The sequence below is a fragment of the Lycium barbarum genome, chromosome 3 (assembly GCF_019175385.1).
Source record: "Lycium barbarum isolate Lr01 chromosome 3, ASM1917538v2, whole genome shotgun sequence".
Classification (NCBI taxonomy): Eukaryota; Viridiplantae; Streptophyta; class Magnoliopsida; order Solanales; family Solanaceae; genus Lycium; species Lycium barbarum.
In genome coordinates, this window is record NC_083339.1 from 146,464,906 (window position 1) to 146,484,063 (window position 19,158).

The window sequence follows — 19,158 nt, forward strand, 5'->3', positions numbered from 1 at the left end:
TTTAAGGCGAAAGACAAAGTCGCATGAAAAATAATAATAATGGCGCTTCATGAATTATGCATATAATTAGGATGGCAATTAAGCTAGTTAATCACTTCATTTTCTAGTGATCAAGAATCTTGAGTTTGGCTTCAACACTAAAATGACGAAAGAATTGATTTTTGTCTCTCTAATTTGTATTTCTCTCTTTGCTCCGGAAGCTATCGCCCAAGTTGATCAATCGGGTTAGTTTCATGACTTTCATCTAAGCCCGTCAACCGGTTTGAACCGGACCGAACCGGTAACCGATTAATAAACAAGCCGGTTTTCGGTTTAACCGGTTCCGGTTTACCAGTTTTAAAATGAAAACCGGACCGGTCCGGTTCGAAATTGTCCAAAACCTCATTTTTTTCGTTTTTTGTATAATATATATTGAGTTATACTACATATACCTAAAATATACTAAGAATATACCTATATATATCAATATACTTAGGTTATATAAATTATATATATATATATATATATATATATATGTTTAAGTTATATGTATACTTATAACTTATATATTATAACTTAAGTTATTTATAGCTTAAGTTTTTTCTAAGTTTATAAATTCGTATTTTATAAATTAAGTATATTATATTATAAGTATATTCTTAGTATATTTTAGTTATTTTTCAAGTATATAACTTTCTAGTTTTTAATTTAAGTAGATGTATATTATAAGTATATTCTTTGTATATTTTAGGTATTCTTAGTATATTTTAGGTATATTCCTAACTTAATATAAGTAAAAATATGAACACAAGTAAATAGAAGAAAGCTCAATGAGTCATATATTTTATTCATTCTTGGATAACATTTATTTGCAAGTTGTAGTTTTTTTTAACTTGCAAATAATACATGAGTTGCAAAGAAATAGTAGAATAATAAAATCACTAATTGTCAATCATTTGGTTAATTTCCTCCATATCATATTCAGCCATGGAGATATCTTCAAAGTCTTCCATTTGGTCCGCTCCACTTGCTATCAAATCTTTAATCTCTTCCTCTTCGCCTTCCACCGCTTCTAAGTTTTGGTTGCGTCGCTCTGATCTAATTCAATCGCGAATGCACACTAGTACTTGCAAGCTAAATTCGGATAAAGAGTGTCTATGGTCTCCAATTTATTGTCTTCCTTGGCTAAATGCACTCTCCGAAGCCACGGTTGATATTTGAACTGTAAGGATATCTCGAGTCATTCTGGAAAGTATCGGATGATTTGCCTTGTATTTCTTCCACCATGCTAAGACGTCCAAATCATCTAGCTCCTTGATATCGACATTTGGCTGCATCAAATAAAAGTGATATTCATCAAAGTTTGCATCATGAGAAGGAGTTGGATGTGAATGTAAAACTTTTAAATGCGACAAACCCGACGAGCCCTTTTTGCTACTTTGAGAAGTAGTATGGCGTGGAGCAACGGGTGTAGCATTTTCTTCCAAATTAGAATAATGACTAAAAAATTTTCTAAACTCGGCATCAATAACGAGCTCGGCTTCAGCTAAAGATGGTTTAACTCCCTCTTCAATTTCTAAAAATGTATAAATTTGATTAACCAATGCTCTAGTATAAGACATTTTTAAACAAGGATTTAAAAGAGAACCCAATATAAATGAAGTTCGGATGGGAAAAAATTACTTCTTAAATTTTGTTGTCATATTAAAAATAACCGCTTGATAACCGGATTTATTTTTATACTCTTGTAAAACTTTAGCTATTTTCGCTAAGTAAGCTAAAATTCCGGTTACCGTGGGATAAAATTGTCTAGAAAAAGCAAGAGCTGCATTATAAAATTTTTGGAAGAGTTCAACACATTCCTTAACATCTTCCCAATCCGTAATATTTAACTAATCATCATTATTAATGTTATATTTGTTGTGAATTTGTTGTATGGGAATCCTATACTCATATGCTTGTTGTAGCATAATGTAAGTGTAGTTCCACCTATTCTCAATTTCTACTTGAATTTTCCTAGGTCTAAGGCTATTTTCCACACAAGAATTCTTAAAATCTACCAGTCTTCGCCTATTAGCATTACAAAAAAGAAACGCAACCGCATCTCTAACTTTTTGAATAGAATCTTCAAAACACACAAGACCATCTTTAACAATTAAGTTTAAAATGTGACAACTACATCTCACATGAAAAATATTTTTTAACGGAGGGTTTAATTCCCCTTTTAAAAGACCAACCTCCTTTGTATTAGTAGAAGCATTATCTAAAGCAATACAAAGTATTTTTCTATAAATGTTAAAAAATCTCATAATAGTAGACATTGAATCCGCTAAAAATTTTCCATCGTGATGACCTTTCCCTTCATCATATAAAAAAGCTATAATTCTTTTTTGCATAACCCAATTATCATCAACCCAATGACATGTAATAGCAAAAAAATCTAACTTGTTAAGACTAAGACCCAAATCAGAGGTAAGAGAAACATTACAATTTAAAGAATTAAATACATGACGCAAATAAAATCTATATTTTTTATACAAATCTATAACATCCGCTCTACAAGTACTTCTAGGAATACCCTCAAATAACGGATTATAACAACGTTGAATGTAAGTAACAAACCCCAAACCCGAAGGAAAGGAAAATGGTAAACAATCATAAGTTACCATTTTAGCTATTTCTACACACTCTTTTTTCTTGTCATACTTAAAATTTTTACCGGTTCGTGGGTCTATCGTCATTTGAATACCCCCCACATTTGAACCCGTTTGCTCTCCCCAAACAACCATATGTTTCTTTCTCATATGACCATTTAGTATACCCGTTCCACCATCCTTACTAGTTCCTTGCCTAAAAGTAAATATTGTCCACATATGTTACATTTAGCTGTTTGGTTTTCCTTATCCTTAATCATAAATTTTCAAATTTTAGTAGTTGGCTTACGAGTTCTAGGAGGTTTGTCTTGTGTATGTGATTATGCAGGACCTGTATCTCCTATGGGATTTTCGGGGGCTTGTGTTTCATCATCATCATCATCAATTTCATTAAAAGTGTCGGTATAATAATGTTGCATTGCCTCATGATCTAAAAGTGGATTATTTCCACCAACATCAATACCTAAATTATGTGTTTCTTCCACAAATGTTTCCTCATTTAACCCACCCCTAACAATACCACTACTACTGGCACCACGTCTAAATCTCTTCGCCATTATTAAATAGAATTAACTTAAATCACAAGCAGTGTTTTAAAAGGCGGGGCATAAGGCGGTGCGTTTTACGTCTGCCTCAGTGAGGCGTAAGCCCCAAGGCACGGGGCGTAAGCCCATGGGGTTTTAATTTTTAGTATTTTATGAAATGATATAATTATAATAAATACTTTTAAATAGGTGAAATAGTGTAAAAAATTGAAGAAAACTATAAATAAGTGATATATATATATGTATATGCTCCACCCCCACAAAAAAATTAATTAGAAAAATCTATTATACGCTACTTACAAGTACAAGTGGCTGCTCGTTACTTTTTTGAGATAGTAGAAGACAAGATAAATAATTGGAAAAGAACATATATTAGGCATTCTAGCAGTAAAAAAAGGTCTTGACTTTTAAATTTAATGTTTTAGTTTCTTTTTAAAACATTTGAGTAATTACATGTTGACTTTTGAGAATTTGGGCATTATACTAAGGACTTATTTAACAAATTTCGTTTTAGTTTGAAGAAGTTTTCTTGGCTTACGCCCCAACAGAAAAAAAAAACTCGCCCCAAATGCTTGGGCGTACGCCCCGAATTGCTGGGCGTACGCTTTTTGGGACTTTCGCCCCGACCCATCGCCTTGGGGCATTTTTGGTACGCCCCGCCCCAGGGCTCGCCCCTAAAACGCCTTTTAAAACACTGATTACCAGAAAATAAATTGCAACAAATTAAATTTCTAGAATTAAATTGCGTAAATTAAATTGCGAAAAATAAAGATAGAGTTGGAACGAAGGTACCAAATTGCCTGACTAATTTTCAACAAAGTGAAGGCGGCTAGAATTGCAAATCCACCAAAGCTACTTCGCATTGTTGCAAAATCACCAACTCCATGTTACACCCCGTACTTTCGAAGCATGAGCATGCCACGTACATCACCGTAGTAATGGAGTATCGAAGACGTCCCATGATGTTTTGGAAGATACAAGCCATGTGAAGTATGTAACAACGAAGTAAAGGATGAATTGCAATCTCGTAAGTTGTAATCGGGAAAGACTATTTTGAAACAAAAGAACATGACCATTATCAAGTATAATAAATGGTAAATATTATGTATGGAGAGGTTCGGAAAATTTCGAGATCAAGCAAATCGAAGAAAATAAGTTTGACGAAAATTTGAGAAATGTTGACAGGATTTTGGACAGATTTTTAGTCAACTTTGGAGGGCCATATCTCGTAGTATATTAGGAGTTTTAATGTGTTTCAAAAGCCTAAAATGAAGTTTGTCGAGTTTAGTTTCCAATGCAATAAACAGTTCATTGATACGATGTCGGTACAGAGAATTATGGACGTCACAAGTTATGCGGGCAGATCAGAAACAACACTGCTACAGTGCTGCTACAGTGCTACAGAGATGCCGACTTTTAGCCACTATAAAAGGGTTAAAAACCCCATTTTTCTCCATAAAATTCTTCTAAAAATTTCCAGAAAATTCAGAAACATAAGAGATCAAATATACATCATAAAAGTGAGGATTTTGAGTAATTTCAAGTGACGGAATATTAATCGAGGTCCGGCTAACGTGCAGTTGCGATTATAGTATTGTCTTGTGGTGAAATTGGTTTGGATTCAAAGTGAATATTGAAGATATTGCTGCTCTAACAAGAATAAGGTATGAATCTGTCCTTATTAATATTAATTTCAGTTTATTTATGGAGATAGAGTTATTAAATTATCGTATAATGAGCTGTTGATGGAGAAATTGAATAAACATTGTGCGGGATGTTTATGGAGCATCTTATTGTTGATATTATTATTTTTAATGTTGTTATTGTTGATTGGTTGTTGAATTATGATTTCTGGCTAGGCATATAAATAGGGGAGATGCTGCCCGATTTTCGGCAGAATATAGAGTAGTTTGACTTGAAAGTCTAGTATAACTATACTATGATGAGTCTAATGATAGTGAGAATCCTCTTAAATGTAGACTCACGAATTCGGACGAATAAGTGTGGATAACTGGATCCAATAGGTATTTTCCAAATGTCCCATGATCCCTTTATGTGAATCCATAAATGTTTTCCAAGAATATTCTTATTCCCAAAAGCTAGAAATTCATGATTCATAGAGTTTATGATTCAAAGGCATGACTTCTTTCTTGATAATCCATAAATATTTTCCCAAAATGTCCCTATTTTCCGAGTCAAGATTTATGATTTTATAAGCTTTTATGACAACAAAAACGGACATGTTTTTACAATGTTAGTGACAATACTAAAGATGAAAATGTTTCTATGATGATTATGACAACGATGATGATTTCATGTTTAAAAGTCCCAAGCTTATGATTTCAATGTGAAAATGAGAATGTTGAGTTATTTTCGTGATTTTCTTGATTTTTATTCATTGTTGTTGATCTCGCCTTATAATAATTGTTCCTTCAAGGTGAGATAGAATAATGATGATTATTCCATAATATAATCGGAGGTTACCGACCTTATGTCACTCTGATATATTTATAGCTTTTATTTGGCTCTTATGCATGTTTTATATATATGTATGTATTTTCTCACACCGCGTCGCGCTATAGTCGGCCGGGCATGGCATGTAGATGTGCATACCACTGCAATGGGCATGTTATGATATTGCCCCGGACGCGGGCTAATGATGATAACATCGAGCCTCAATAGCCGGGCATGATACTGTATATATGACACCGAGCCTTAATGGTCGGGAATGATACTATATATGTGACACCGAGCCTTAATGGCCGGGCATGGTACTATGTATATGTATAAAATGTTTTTTTTAAGGCTAAGCATGCATGGCATCCGCCTTATGAGACATCCAGATGTACAGGTTATCTCTCATATTCCATGTTACCTTTCATATCTATATTATGTTGTTATTCATGCCTTACATACTCAGTACATTATTTGTACTGACATCCCTTCTTGTGGACGCTGCGGTCATGCCCGCAGGTAGGCAGGGAGACGGATCAGACCCGTAGGTCTTCTATCAGCGGATTCTCGGGAGCACTCCATTTTCTTCGGAGCTACAGTCTATTTGGTATTGTCCTTATGATCATTTGTATTCCATGTAGAGGCTCGTAGACGTGTGTGTATAGTTATATGTTTTGTATCCCCACCGGTTCATATTGTTGTATAATATATTAGTGGCCTTGTCAGCCTTATTTTGAGCTCTTGCTACTTTACTGTTAGTCTTGCCGGTTTTATGATATACATTATGTTGTGGCGACCTTGTCGGTCCGCATATGAATATATGTGCTGAATGATCGAATATTTCTATGTTGGGCCTTTTCTGCGTGCAGATGTTCTTGAGTTATGGTTTATAATGTTCAGAGTAAAGGATAAGTCAGGTGGTTCCCGGCCCACGGGTCGGAGCCCGTCACACTCCTGGTAGGGATGTGACACTCCACCAACAATATTATAATTGCAAAATGGGAGTTTGGAACCGTTTGGCAACGACCATTTTTGCAAATGGACCGTTGGCCAACGGTCCAGCCCACAGCCCAACGGCTACATTTTTTTATTTTTTTTTATTTCTGACCGGTTTAACCGGTCCGGTTCCGGTTCCAAAAAAATCGAAACCGAACCGGTATATACTAAACGGTTGACCAGAACCGGTAAACCGGTTCCACCAGTTCCAGTTCCGATTCCGGTTTTACCGGTCCGGTTCCACCAGTTACGGACTTACTTTCATCATTCAATTCCAATCCTTGAATTCTTTTTTTTTTTTTGTTCATTTCGTTTTGTGATTCTTGATTGGATGAAGCTTCTAATATTCTTAATTTTATTAGGATTCATAAGCATAGATTGTGGAATTCCTCAAGGTTCCAACTACACTGATGCAATTACCGGACTACACTATGTATCCGATTTAGGCTTCATTGATAGAGGTACTAATGCTACTATATCGACTGAACTTCAGAACACTGGCCTGGAACAACAATTGTTGGCTCTCACAAGCTTTCCTCAAGGAATAAGAAATTGCTACACCATTAGAGTTTCCAATGGAAAAGGCAAACAATTACTTAATCAGGGCAACATTTTTGTACGGAAATTATGACGGGAAAAGTCAACCACCCAATTTTGATCTTCATCTTGGAGTTGACTTTTGGGACACAATTAAAAACATCGATGATTCTACCCCATTACTTAGAGAGATTATACACGTTCTCTCATCGGATTTTGTACATGTTTGTCTACTAAATACTGGTCAAGGAACACCATTTATATCCGCAATTGAAATGAGACTCTTCAACGCAAGCATGTACAATACCACATCGGAGTCACTACAAATGATGAAGCACCTTGATCTTGGCTCAACATCCACTGCATTTGCAAGGTAAATACTCCCTATCTGAAAATTGTATTTGTTTCAAAATATTTGACGTTTTACAAAAACAAGAAACGTTTATATATTTTCTTTCTTTCAAGTTCATCCTTATTCCTCCAATTAGTGAAGTGTTAATTAAATATCTTCCTTTACGTCTACAAAAGTCTTAGGATTGAACTACTTTTTGGACTAAAACGGGTTAAATTAATAAATTTGGTTGTAAATTTTACAAACTTATGGATCTTTTCGATCACTGGCCAAAAATCCCTTTTCGAGTAAACTAAAAAATTTATGACTAGTCTAACATTTTTGTAAGTTATTACAAAATGTTAGATTGTTACAAATGTTAGATGATAGTCTAATGTTCTGTTCGTAAGGTTGATCAATGTGTGAACAAACATTAGATCTGAATCTAACTTTGTTTGATAGGATAATTTTTCAAGGGCTATATTGTACAACTTCTAAAAATAGGCACAAAATCTATATGGTGACCGAAAATGGAGAAATTTGCATAATATCACCTGGATCATAATCCAATCTGCCCAACTCATAATTATTTTTGTTTATTTCTTATTTTACATCGTATCAAATTAAACTAACAAAGACTTCTCCTATTATTTACTATCACCATCTCAAACAAATCAAACCAAAAAACTTATTTTTTGTATTTTGATAAGCCTTTTATACATAAATTTAGGCCGCATATACAACCTGAATTGGTCCAAATCTTTTTAGATTTATTAAACTAGGCCCGGTCACTATGACCCCCTTTGTGAGGAGGCACCCTTCTCTTGATGAATTTGGACTATGCCCAAAATAACCCCCAATAAACATATGCTCAACCCAACCTTCTTATGTTTGGATTATCCAAGGGATTATACTTTTTTGGGCTAATTTTTTATTCGACACCACTAATTATACATCGATCACTAACATTTATTTTGCTATTAGTTGACGCTATTACCAATGTCAAATCGACGTATGGGATTAAAAAGAAGGGAAAAAACATAACTATACAATAATATAAACATATTTACAGAACCTTAGCAAAACTATTTAATTAACATTGAATGACAGTTTAGGAGTTACATACAGTAATGATTTCTCTCTCTATTAATTGGGCAAGATTAAGGGCACGTCATTAACAACATAATAATTGATTCTCTTCCTATATTTTTGCTAAAAAAATTATATTCTACAACGACAATTGTGTTCCTAGTTTCTTTCCATTTTATTTATATGAGTTTGCCGTATATTATGTTTATGCCATAAGTATATACCATAGATAGAAGCTTTAGATAGAAAAAAGTTATACCATACATATACTACAAATATATATATTTATATTTAGTAAACTTTTTTCACAAAAAAAAATAAAAATACTTTCAACTTAACAAATTTATTCCATGAATATACAACTTTTACCTATATCTCATAATTTATCCCAGAACTATAACAGTAAAATAATTATATCAGGTATATCTAATATTATACCTTAATACCATTATAGTATATGTTGAATTATACTATTTATAAATGCATGCCTCTAAAAATGAATTTTATACTATATATACCTCTAAAAATGAATTTTATACCATGTATATATAATATTATACCTCAATAAATTATAATATAAATGAATTACGCCGTGTGTGTGTTTGTGTGTGTGTAAGAAGATGTAAAAATATTAGAAAAAAACGTAACGTTAATTAGAAGATGTAAAAATTAAGTGTGCCTCTAAACTAGGGATTCAATTATGGCTAATTAAATATTTATTTTATTGTCATAGTGATTAAGAAAATTAAGGAGTGTATCAGTTAAAGAGGAGAGATAAAAGATGATATACACTAATAGAATATAATTGGATCCCTAGTTTAGTGGCATATATATTTTTACATCTTCTAATTAACTGTAAGTTTTTTTATAATATTTTTAAAATGTTAATAAAAACTGCTATTTTGAGGAACTTTAAAAGTTGTGCTAATTATGTGGTAACATTTAGAAGTGTGACAAGCCATGTAAAATTCTCTAAAAAGGAACTGGCAAGCAGATCCGTGCGTTCCTGAAGCTGACATTTGGATCGGTCTCGGATGCAATTCTGATGTGGATCCCCCCAGGATCATATCCTTGTATTGTCATCACCTTTCAAGCTTCTTTAGTATAAATATGCTTCTTGTAATTTTGTTTTGGATGGTGAAACTAACTTTAAGTTTGTTGAGTAGAAACTTATCCTCAAGTGAATTACATGGGACGATATCACCTTATATCGCAAATCTCACAAAACTAGAATATCTGTAAGTATATACGTACTCACTGCAAACTTTATCACTTGTGTGGTGTGCCAAACTAGTATTCTTGCGTTGCAATGTAAGTGTCTCAGTATGACCGGACACGAAATTAATTAAGAAAATATGGAAAAAAAATTAATCTTGTAATCTAAACTAAAGATATATGTTTGAATCAAAATGTTACCAAAGATAGATAAACATTCTTTTTAAATTCAATTAAAAAAATAACACTTAAATTGAAACAGAAGGAGAAATACTTGTAACATTCTTGTGTTTCTCGTGAAGGGACTTGTCAAACAATAAGCTGACGGGAGACGTACCTGCCATTCTTTCTCAACTAGCCTTCTTAAGAGTGCTGTAATTTACTCACTCCTATAACTAATCTCCTTATCATTTTTTTTTTATTTAGAAGATAGTAATTCGTTCCTCTTATTGTAACAGATTTTTTTTGTTTGTTTTATTATGCTCTCATTGTAACAGATACTTGAAAAGAAACAGTTTCTCAGGACCAATTCCCGCAGGGTTGCTGGCAAAATCAAAAGATGGATCTCTCTTATTGAGGTTTCGTTTGCCTCACCTCTGCCTGATTTGATACAATATAACATTGAATTGTTCGATCAACTTATCTAAAAGCTTAAGTCATTAGAGAGGGAACACTCTTATTTACTTAATTATATTTCAAAAAGATTTTTAATTGTTTTGACATACAGCTACGATGAAACTGATGGCAGAAGTAATAGCCACAATCAGAAGAAAAAACAAGAAACTGCGAGGTCCTGTACTCGCATCAATTGTTGCATCTGTGGTGGTCTTTGGCCTCTTGGTTTTACTACCACTACTTTTGATTTTCCGAGGGAAAAACAAAGAAGGTACATATGTACATACAAACCATAAGAGGACTTTGCGCGTACGATTATGTGTTACTAAATTACTAACGAAATTAATTAAATTTCCCTAACAGCTGGGAAGATCGCTGAAACAGAAAGAAATAACATTCAAAATATTGCATTCGAGTTGAAACACCGGCAGTTCACATACTCAGAGGTCTTGTACTTAACAAATAACTTCCAAAATATCCATGGAGGAGGTTTTGGCACAGTTTATCTTGGGTATATAAATACTGATGACCGTGACGTGGCTGTTAAGATGCTATCCCTATCTTGACTCAAGGCCTCAAGGAATTCCACTCTGAGGTAAATTGAAGTAATTTTCAGTACAGAAGAAAACTGAACACACACACACACACGTGTGTGTGTATGTTTTCGTGCTTATTGCATTTATTAACACTAGTTTGATCACCTTGATATATGCATATAAAATTTGGACAGGCTAGTCTCCTGATGAGCGCTTATCATAAGAACTTGATTAATGTAGTTGGGTATTGTGTTGAGGGCACCAATATTGGATTAATTTACGAATACATGCCCAATTGAAGCTTAGACAAGCACCTATCAAGTAAGTCATTATAGCCACACAAATGTCAATTTCTTGTTTTAGACCATAATCTAAGTTTTTTCTTTCTGTTGCTTAAACTCCGTGTTCAACTAATCAACGTCACTTAAATTATAACAGGGGAGTAATTTATTTTTGACGTGGCGTGCAGATAGAAATCCACATCCTTTAACATGGGAGCAAAGATTTCAAATAGCATTGGATGCAGCACAAGGTACTAATAGTAGTTAAATTTTCAATCTCTACCCAGCTCGTTTTTTGATTTTTTTTTTTTAAGGTTTTTAAATAATTATATATTTGAAGTGTTCAAATTTAACTGAAATAATGAAGGATTGGAGTGAAAGGGAGCCTTGGCGTAACTAGTAAAGTTGCTGTCATGTGACCTGGAGGTCACGGGTTCGAGCCGTGGAAACAGCCTCTTGCAGAAATGCAAGGTAAGGCTGCGTACAATAGACCCTTGTGGTCCGGCCCTTCTCCGGACCCCGCGCATAGCGGGAGCTTAGTGCACCGGCTGCCCTTTTTTTAATGAAGGATTGGAGTATCTACATCATGGTTGCCAGGCACCAATAATACACAGAGATATCAAGCCAACTAATAATTTATTAGATGACAAATTCCAAGCAAAGCTTGCTGATCTTGGTTTATCAAGAATTTTGCCAACTGAAGGGGGAAGTCACGTTATCACCATAGTCGCGGGTACTCCAGGCATACCTTGACCCTGTGTATGAGCTCCTTCGTTTCGTTAATCTGCCTAAAAGAGAATGACAAGTATATTTAATATCCGGTGTTAATTCAGACATTAACTTCCAAATTATCCGATGTTGCAGGTACTATAGGTCCAATAAGCTAACGGAAAAGAGTGATGTATACAGTTTCGGTGTAGTTCTTTTCCAGGCCGGAATGCACTAGGAAAACATGACAATATTTATTTAATAACGTGGGCCAATGGCATGCATGAGAAAGGAGATGTCACAAAGGTTATCGACCTAAGCTTACGAGGAGAAATTGATGTGAATTCGGCGTGGAAATTTTTGGATTTGGCAATGGCATGTGTTTCTCTCTATCCAGCAAGAAGACCAGCTATGTCTGTCGTAGTCTTGATACTAAAGCAATGTTTAAGAGAGATAGTTGGCTATGACTCGACTTGAAGAACACGATGTTTATTGAATTTGGATAAGGGCCTCCATCCTAAGATGAGATGACCGTGTGTTTATTTGATTGTGAGTGTAGAAGACAAATTACAATAGGTAGTTTCATTTCAAGAAATTTATGTACAGATACAACATTTTAAATCAGTGAGTGCAGAGTACCATCACATTCATGGTTGCCTTTCAACAAGCAACTTTGGTATCTACGTCTCTGCCAAATGTATCTTATTATACCATCAATTTAGTAAGCAAATCATATATAAAAAATACTTTCAAAGCATTAACTAAACGCCTTTACGCAATCTAATCCAACCCTTGCAGGCACGAAAAGGACGAATTTCAATACTTAAAACTTCGTGAGATTTCGTTAATAAATATTTGGTTAAATTCTATCCAATATTGCTAAGATTGAGAAAATTTTAAGGGTGTAATTCCACATAAGGAGAAACTGCAAGATTTTCGTATTATGTGGGAAGAGAGACTTTTTTTTTTCTCCTCTTAAAGTCCATCCTATTGTTTTCTGAAAGTGAATAACATGGAACTAATAAATTTTCTATGTTAAAGGAACTTAAACTAGAATGATGCGGAGTCATATACAGTAGAATTTAATTTTAAAAAAATTGCGGGACTCATATATAGGAGAATTTAAACGAACTTTTTGTCACCATTAGAAAAGTTCAATCTCTCTCACATTAATAGCTCATTAAATTCTTTAACCTATCAATTAAAACACATCGCATTCTTTGTGTTCTGAAAATTCCTGTTTCAGATCTGCGACTTGGTGGGTAGTCCACTGTTGCCCTATTTTTTTAATCACTAATTAATTAAGCTTAACAATATTAATCCCTCGCTTCACTTTCTGGCTGACGTGGCTCCTGATAAAATAGAACAAATAAGAACAGTTCCTGTACGGGATAATCCTAAAGTCGCATATTCTTGTGAATTTACGAAGGAAATTAATTAATGACACTTGGTGAATTATGCATATAATTAAGATGGAAATTACGCTGGTTAATCACTTCATGCTTTAGTGGTCAAGAATCTGGAGTTTAGCTTCAACACTAAAATGACGAAAGCACTGATTTTTGTCTTTCTAATTCGTATTTCTGTCTTTGCACTTGAAGCTAACGCCCAAGTTGAACAATCAGGTATGATTTCATTAATCAGCCCTCCAACTTATTATTTTTTGCTCATTTCCTTTGATAATTTTCTTATTGGATTAAGCTTCTAATATTCTTTCAAGCCAAAGGTTATCGCAAACTACCTCTTCACCCCACAAAGGTAGGGATAAGGTGTGCGTACATCCTACCCTCCCCAGACCCCACTTGTAGGACTACACTAGGTATGTTGTTGTTGTTGATTAAACTTCTAATAATACTCTCAACTTCTTTCCAAGATTCATAAGCATAGATTGTGGAATTCCTCAAGGTTCCAATTACACCGATGCAACTACAGGACTATACTATGTTTCCGATTCAGGCTTCATCGATACAGGTACTAATGCTACTATATATCGACAGAATTTCAGACCACTGGCCTGGAACAACAATTGTTGATCCTCACAAGCTTTTCTCGAGGAATAAAAAATTGCTATACCATTAGAGTTTCCAATGGAAAAGGAAACAAATACTTAATCAGGGCAAGATTTTTGTACGGAAATTATGACGGGAATAGTCAACCACCCATTTTCGATCTTCATCTTGGAGTTGACTATTGGGACAGAATTGAAATCGTCAATGCTTCCACAACATTTCTTATAGAGATCATACATGCTCTCTCGTCGGATTTTGTACAGGTTTGTCTAATAAATACTAGTCGAGGAACACCATTTATATCCACACTAGAACTGAGACCCTTCAACTCAAGCATGTACGAGACCACATAGGGGTCACTACAAACAATGATGCGCCTTGATTTTGGCTCAACACCATCCACTCAATTTGTAAGGTAAATACTCCCTATCTGAAAACTGTATTTATTTCAGAATATTTGGTGTTTTAAAAAAAAACAAGAAACATTTATTACTTTTTTTTTTCTTGGAAATTCATTCTTATAAAGTGCAGAAATCTTAAAAGACAGATAATATATACTCTGTTCCCTCCATGGTTATTCAGGTACCAAGATGACATATACGATCGTATATGGTTTCCATATAATGAACATGTGGAAAACACCATATCACTGAGCACTTCTTCAACCATTAACAACAACGATTTTAAATCACCATCAAAGGTGATGAGCACAGCGATATCATATCAGGTGATGGAATAACATTTTCGTGGAAACCTGCAAATTCGACAGACGAGCATTATCTCTACCTGTACTTTGCAGAAATTCAAGCCAACCACTTGAATAGGCAATTCAATATTTATCTTAATGGAAATATCTACTATGGACCAGTGGTTCTGGACTATTTGTACTCGTTCACAGTTTATTCAACAAAGGCTCTAACACGAAGAGCCAACTACCAAATTTTGCTCAACAGAACGGGAAATTCAATTCGTCCACCCATCATCAATGCCATTGAGATTTATAAAGTGGTGAATCAAATCATAACCTCTCAAACTTCTGACGTAGATGGTATGTTTCTCTACAAATTCACAAATTTTCACCATTGTTTAGTAAATGATCTATTCTTTTCTTTCAATTTATGAACCTTTAATTAAACCAGGGTCAAAAGATCCTTTTTAAGCAAACTCAAAGTCTTTTGAGAAAATATTAGATCACTGTTTAAAATTTTATAAAGTATTGCAGACATTAGAATGTTTCGTCTTTAAGATTAAGAAAGGTATGAGCAAATATTTCTCTCATTTTTTGTAATTACATTTAGGGGTGTCAAATGAGATGAATATGCTACATTTTGGGCTAAGACATGTTAAATTAATAAACTGGTTGGCTCATAATCGGCTCAAAATTTACTTGGGTCAAAGATGGGCGAGTCACTTTGGGCAAAACAATGGGTTTGTTTGTATTATAATTTACACCAGTTTAAACTAATAAAAACTTTTTCTTTTATTTATTATGACTATATCAAATGAATCAAACCGAAAAAAAAATTATGTTTTGATAATTTTATGAGCAAATTTGGGCTACATATACTAAATTGACTACATTGGACTATGCCCAAAATAAATGGCAATCAATATGTGCGAAATTCAACACGCTCAAATTGGGTGTATTGAACCGATTATATTTTTACGGGTTAATTTTTTATTTGACGCCACTAATTATATATGTGTATGCTAATAGTTGAGGCTATTATGAATGTGAAATCGACATATGGGATCAAAAGAAACTGGCAAGGAGATCCATGCGGTCCTGAAGTTGACATTTGGATTGGTCTCACATGCAATTCTGATGTGGATCCCCCCAGGATAGTACTCTTGTATTGTCATCACCTTTCAAGTTTCTTTTGTACAAATAATTAATTTTGTTTTGGATGATGAAACTAATTTAAAGTTTGTTGATTAGAAACTTATCTTCAAGCGAATTACATGGGACGATATCGCCTTATATAGCAAATCTCACAAAGCTAGAATATCTGTAAGTATATAAGTACTCACTCCAACTTTTTATCGCTTGGGCCAAACTAGCTATTACCCTCCATTTTAATTAAAGCGTTTCAATTTGACCAGAAAATAAATGTGTGTTATGTGGCAAGATATTTTGTAAATTTTGTCATATTTTGTAAATTTTGTAATCTTAAACATGACTTGTAGAATTCTACATTTTAAATATAGAAAGATGTATTTTCTTTAATAGACTAAAAGAAAAAGTAAGACAAATTAAAATATAGGAGCAGTACTTGTAACAATCTTGTGCTTCTCTTGAAGGGACTTGTCAAACAATAAGCTGACCGGAGAGGTACCTGCTATTCTCTCTCAACTAGCCTTCTTAAGAGTGCTGTAATTTACTCATTCCTATAACTAACTGACCTCCTTTTCAATTATTTATTTAATTAGAAGATACATTGTAATTTCGTTCTCTTAATTTAACAGATACTTGAAAGGAAACAGTTTCTCAGGACCAATTCTTGCAGAGCTGCTGGCAAAAGCAAAAGATGGATCTCTATTGTTGAGGTTTCGGTTGCCTCTCAGAAACCATAAATTATTTTAGTAGTACACAAAAGCATCTAAGGTTTAAAAAGTTCTCTCCCCTATGATATTAGTTTCCTAAATAATTGGTCATAGTTTAATTTGTGCGACCAACTTATCAAAAATTCTTCTTTTTCTTTTCCCTCACGTGTTGTTCTAGGTGGTGATGAGACTTAAATCCGGAACCTCAGCCTGATTTGATATTGAATTGTTTGATCAACTTATATTATAAAAGATTAACATTAGAGAAGCTACACTTTTATTTACTTAACTATGTTTTCAACCAGGGGCGGAGCTAGCATGGTAGTCGGGGGTGTGGTCGAACCCAGTAACTTTGGTCTAAATCCTGTATTTGTGTTGAAAAATTCATTGAATATGTATAAATTGTTAATTTAGAACCCTGTAACTTAAACGAATTAGAATCCCGAACCCATAAGCTTCAAATCCTGGCTCCGCCTCTGTTTTCAACATAGACATTGGTTAAGATCTTTAATTATTTTGACTTACAGCTACGATAAAAAGTGATGGCGGAAGTAATAGACCCCCTGAGAAGAAAAACAAGAAGCTTAGTGCTCCTGTACTCGCATCAATTGTTGCATCTGTGGTGGTCTTTGGCCTCTTGGTTTTACTACTACTCCTTTGGATTTTCCGAGGGAAAAACAAACAAGGTAAATATGTATATACAAACAATAAAAGGACTTGCACGTACGTACGATGATGTGTTACTTATTGAAGAAATTAATTTAATTTCTCTAACAGCTGGGAAGATCGTCACTGAAACAGAAAGCAAAAGGAGTGATCAAAATATTGCATTTGAGTTGAAAAATCGGCAGTTTACATACTCAGAGGTCTTGTACTTGACAAATAACTTCCAAAATATCCTGGGACAAGGAGGTTTTGGCACAGTTTATCTTGGCTATATAAATACTGATGACCGTACATAGCTGTTAAGATGCTATCCCCATCTTCAGCTCAAGGCTTCAACGAATTCCACTCTGAGGTAAATAGAAATAATTTCTAGTACAGAAATGAACTGAATATATATTTTTATTCCTTCTTATTATATTTATTAACACTAATTTGATCATCTCGATGTACGCATATAAAAATTGGACAGGCTAGTCTCCTGATGAGCGTTCATCATAAGAATTTGATTACTGTAGTTGGGTATTGTGTTGAGGGCACCAACCTTGGATTAATTTACGAATACATGCCCAATGGAAGCTTAGACAAGCACCTGTCAGGTAAGTAACTTATAGCCACACAAATGGTTATTACTTGTTTTAGATCATATTCTTCAAAAGTTATTTTCTTTCTTACTTAAACTCTGTGTGCAATCAATCAACATCACTTAAATTAGAATAGGGGAGTAATTTATTTCGTCATGGAATGCAGATAAAACTCCACATCTTTTAACATGGGAGCAAAGACTTCAAATAGCGTTGGATGAAGCACAAGGTACTAACGGTAGTTAAATTTACAATCTCTACCTAGCTAGGTTTTTGAATAATTATATATTTGACAGTGTTTAATTTTAACTGAAATAATGAAGGATTGGAGTATCTACATCACGGTTGCCAGCCACCAATAATTCACAGAGATGTGAAGCCTAGTAATATTCTATTAGATGACAAATTGCACGCAAAGCTTGCTGATTTTGGTTTGTCAAGAATTTTGCCAGCTGAAGGAGGAGGTCACGTTACCACCATAATCGCGGGATCTCCAGGCTACCTTGACCCTGAGTAAGTGCTCCCATGTTTCATTAGTCTGTCACAAAAAGACTGACTAGTATATCTAATTTTCGAATTAACCTGCAGGTACTATAGATCAAATAAACTAACGGAAAAGAGCGATGTATACAGTTTCTGTGTGGCTCTTTTGGAAATAATAACGGGCCTTAATTGGATAGGAAAACATGACAATATTTATGTAATAACGTGGGTCAATTGCATGCTTGAGAAAAGAGATGTTACAAAAGTCATCGACCCAAGAGTACGAGGAGAAGTTGATGTGAATTCAGCATGGAAAGTTATGGATTTGGCAATGGCATGTGTTTCTCTCGATCATCCAAGTAGACCAGCTATGTCTGTTGTAGTCTTAATACTAAAGCAATGCTTAAGGGAGATAATTGACTATGACACGAATTGAAGAACGCGATGTTTTTTAATTTGGATAATGGCTTGCATCCTAAGATGAGATGACCGTGTGTTAATTTGATCGTGTGTGTAGCAGACAGACTGCAATGCGTAGTTTCATTTCACAACATTTATGTATAGATACAAATTAAATTTTATATCAAATGAGTGCAGAGTACTATCACATCTGTTGTTTCTTTTGTGACTATCGTGGCCGTTGGTCCGGTTTCAGACCGAGTTGATCGTGGCCGTTAGTCCGGTTAATTAATTATAAAATCGCCACGCGTCAACATCGTTCTGTCACATTGTACCGATGATCGTACGGGTGTCAGACCGTACGGCCCAACCTTATTCTTTTAGGACTTACTTTATTCTGAAAAGGGCTTTATGTTGTATGCAAGGCCCATAAGGTAAAACTATAAATATGAGGCATTTCCCTACTTTTAAGGGCTAGCTTTTTCAAGATCAAGAACATTGTAATACGAATTATATATTGAAGCTCTCTCTCCTTT

At 34.3% G+C, this 19,158-nt stretch overlaps 1 pseudogene; it reads left to right on the top strand.

Annotated features, from left to right (window-relative positions):
• Nucleotides 1-142: 142 nt before the first annotated feature.
• On the top strand, nucleotides 143-18,830 carry LOC132631531 (putative leucine-rich repeat receptor-like protein kinase At2g19210; annotated as a pseudogene).
• The last annotated feature ends 328 nt before the right edge of the window (nucleotides 18,831-19,158 follow it).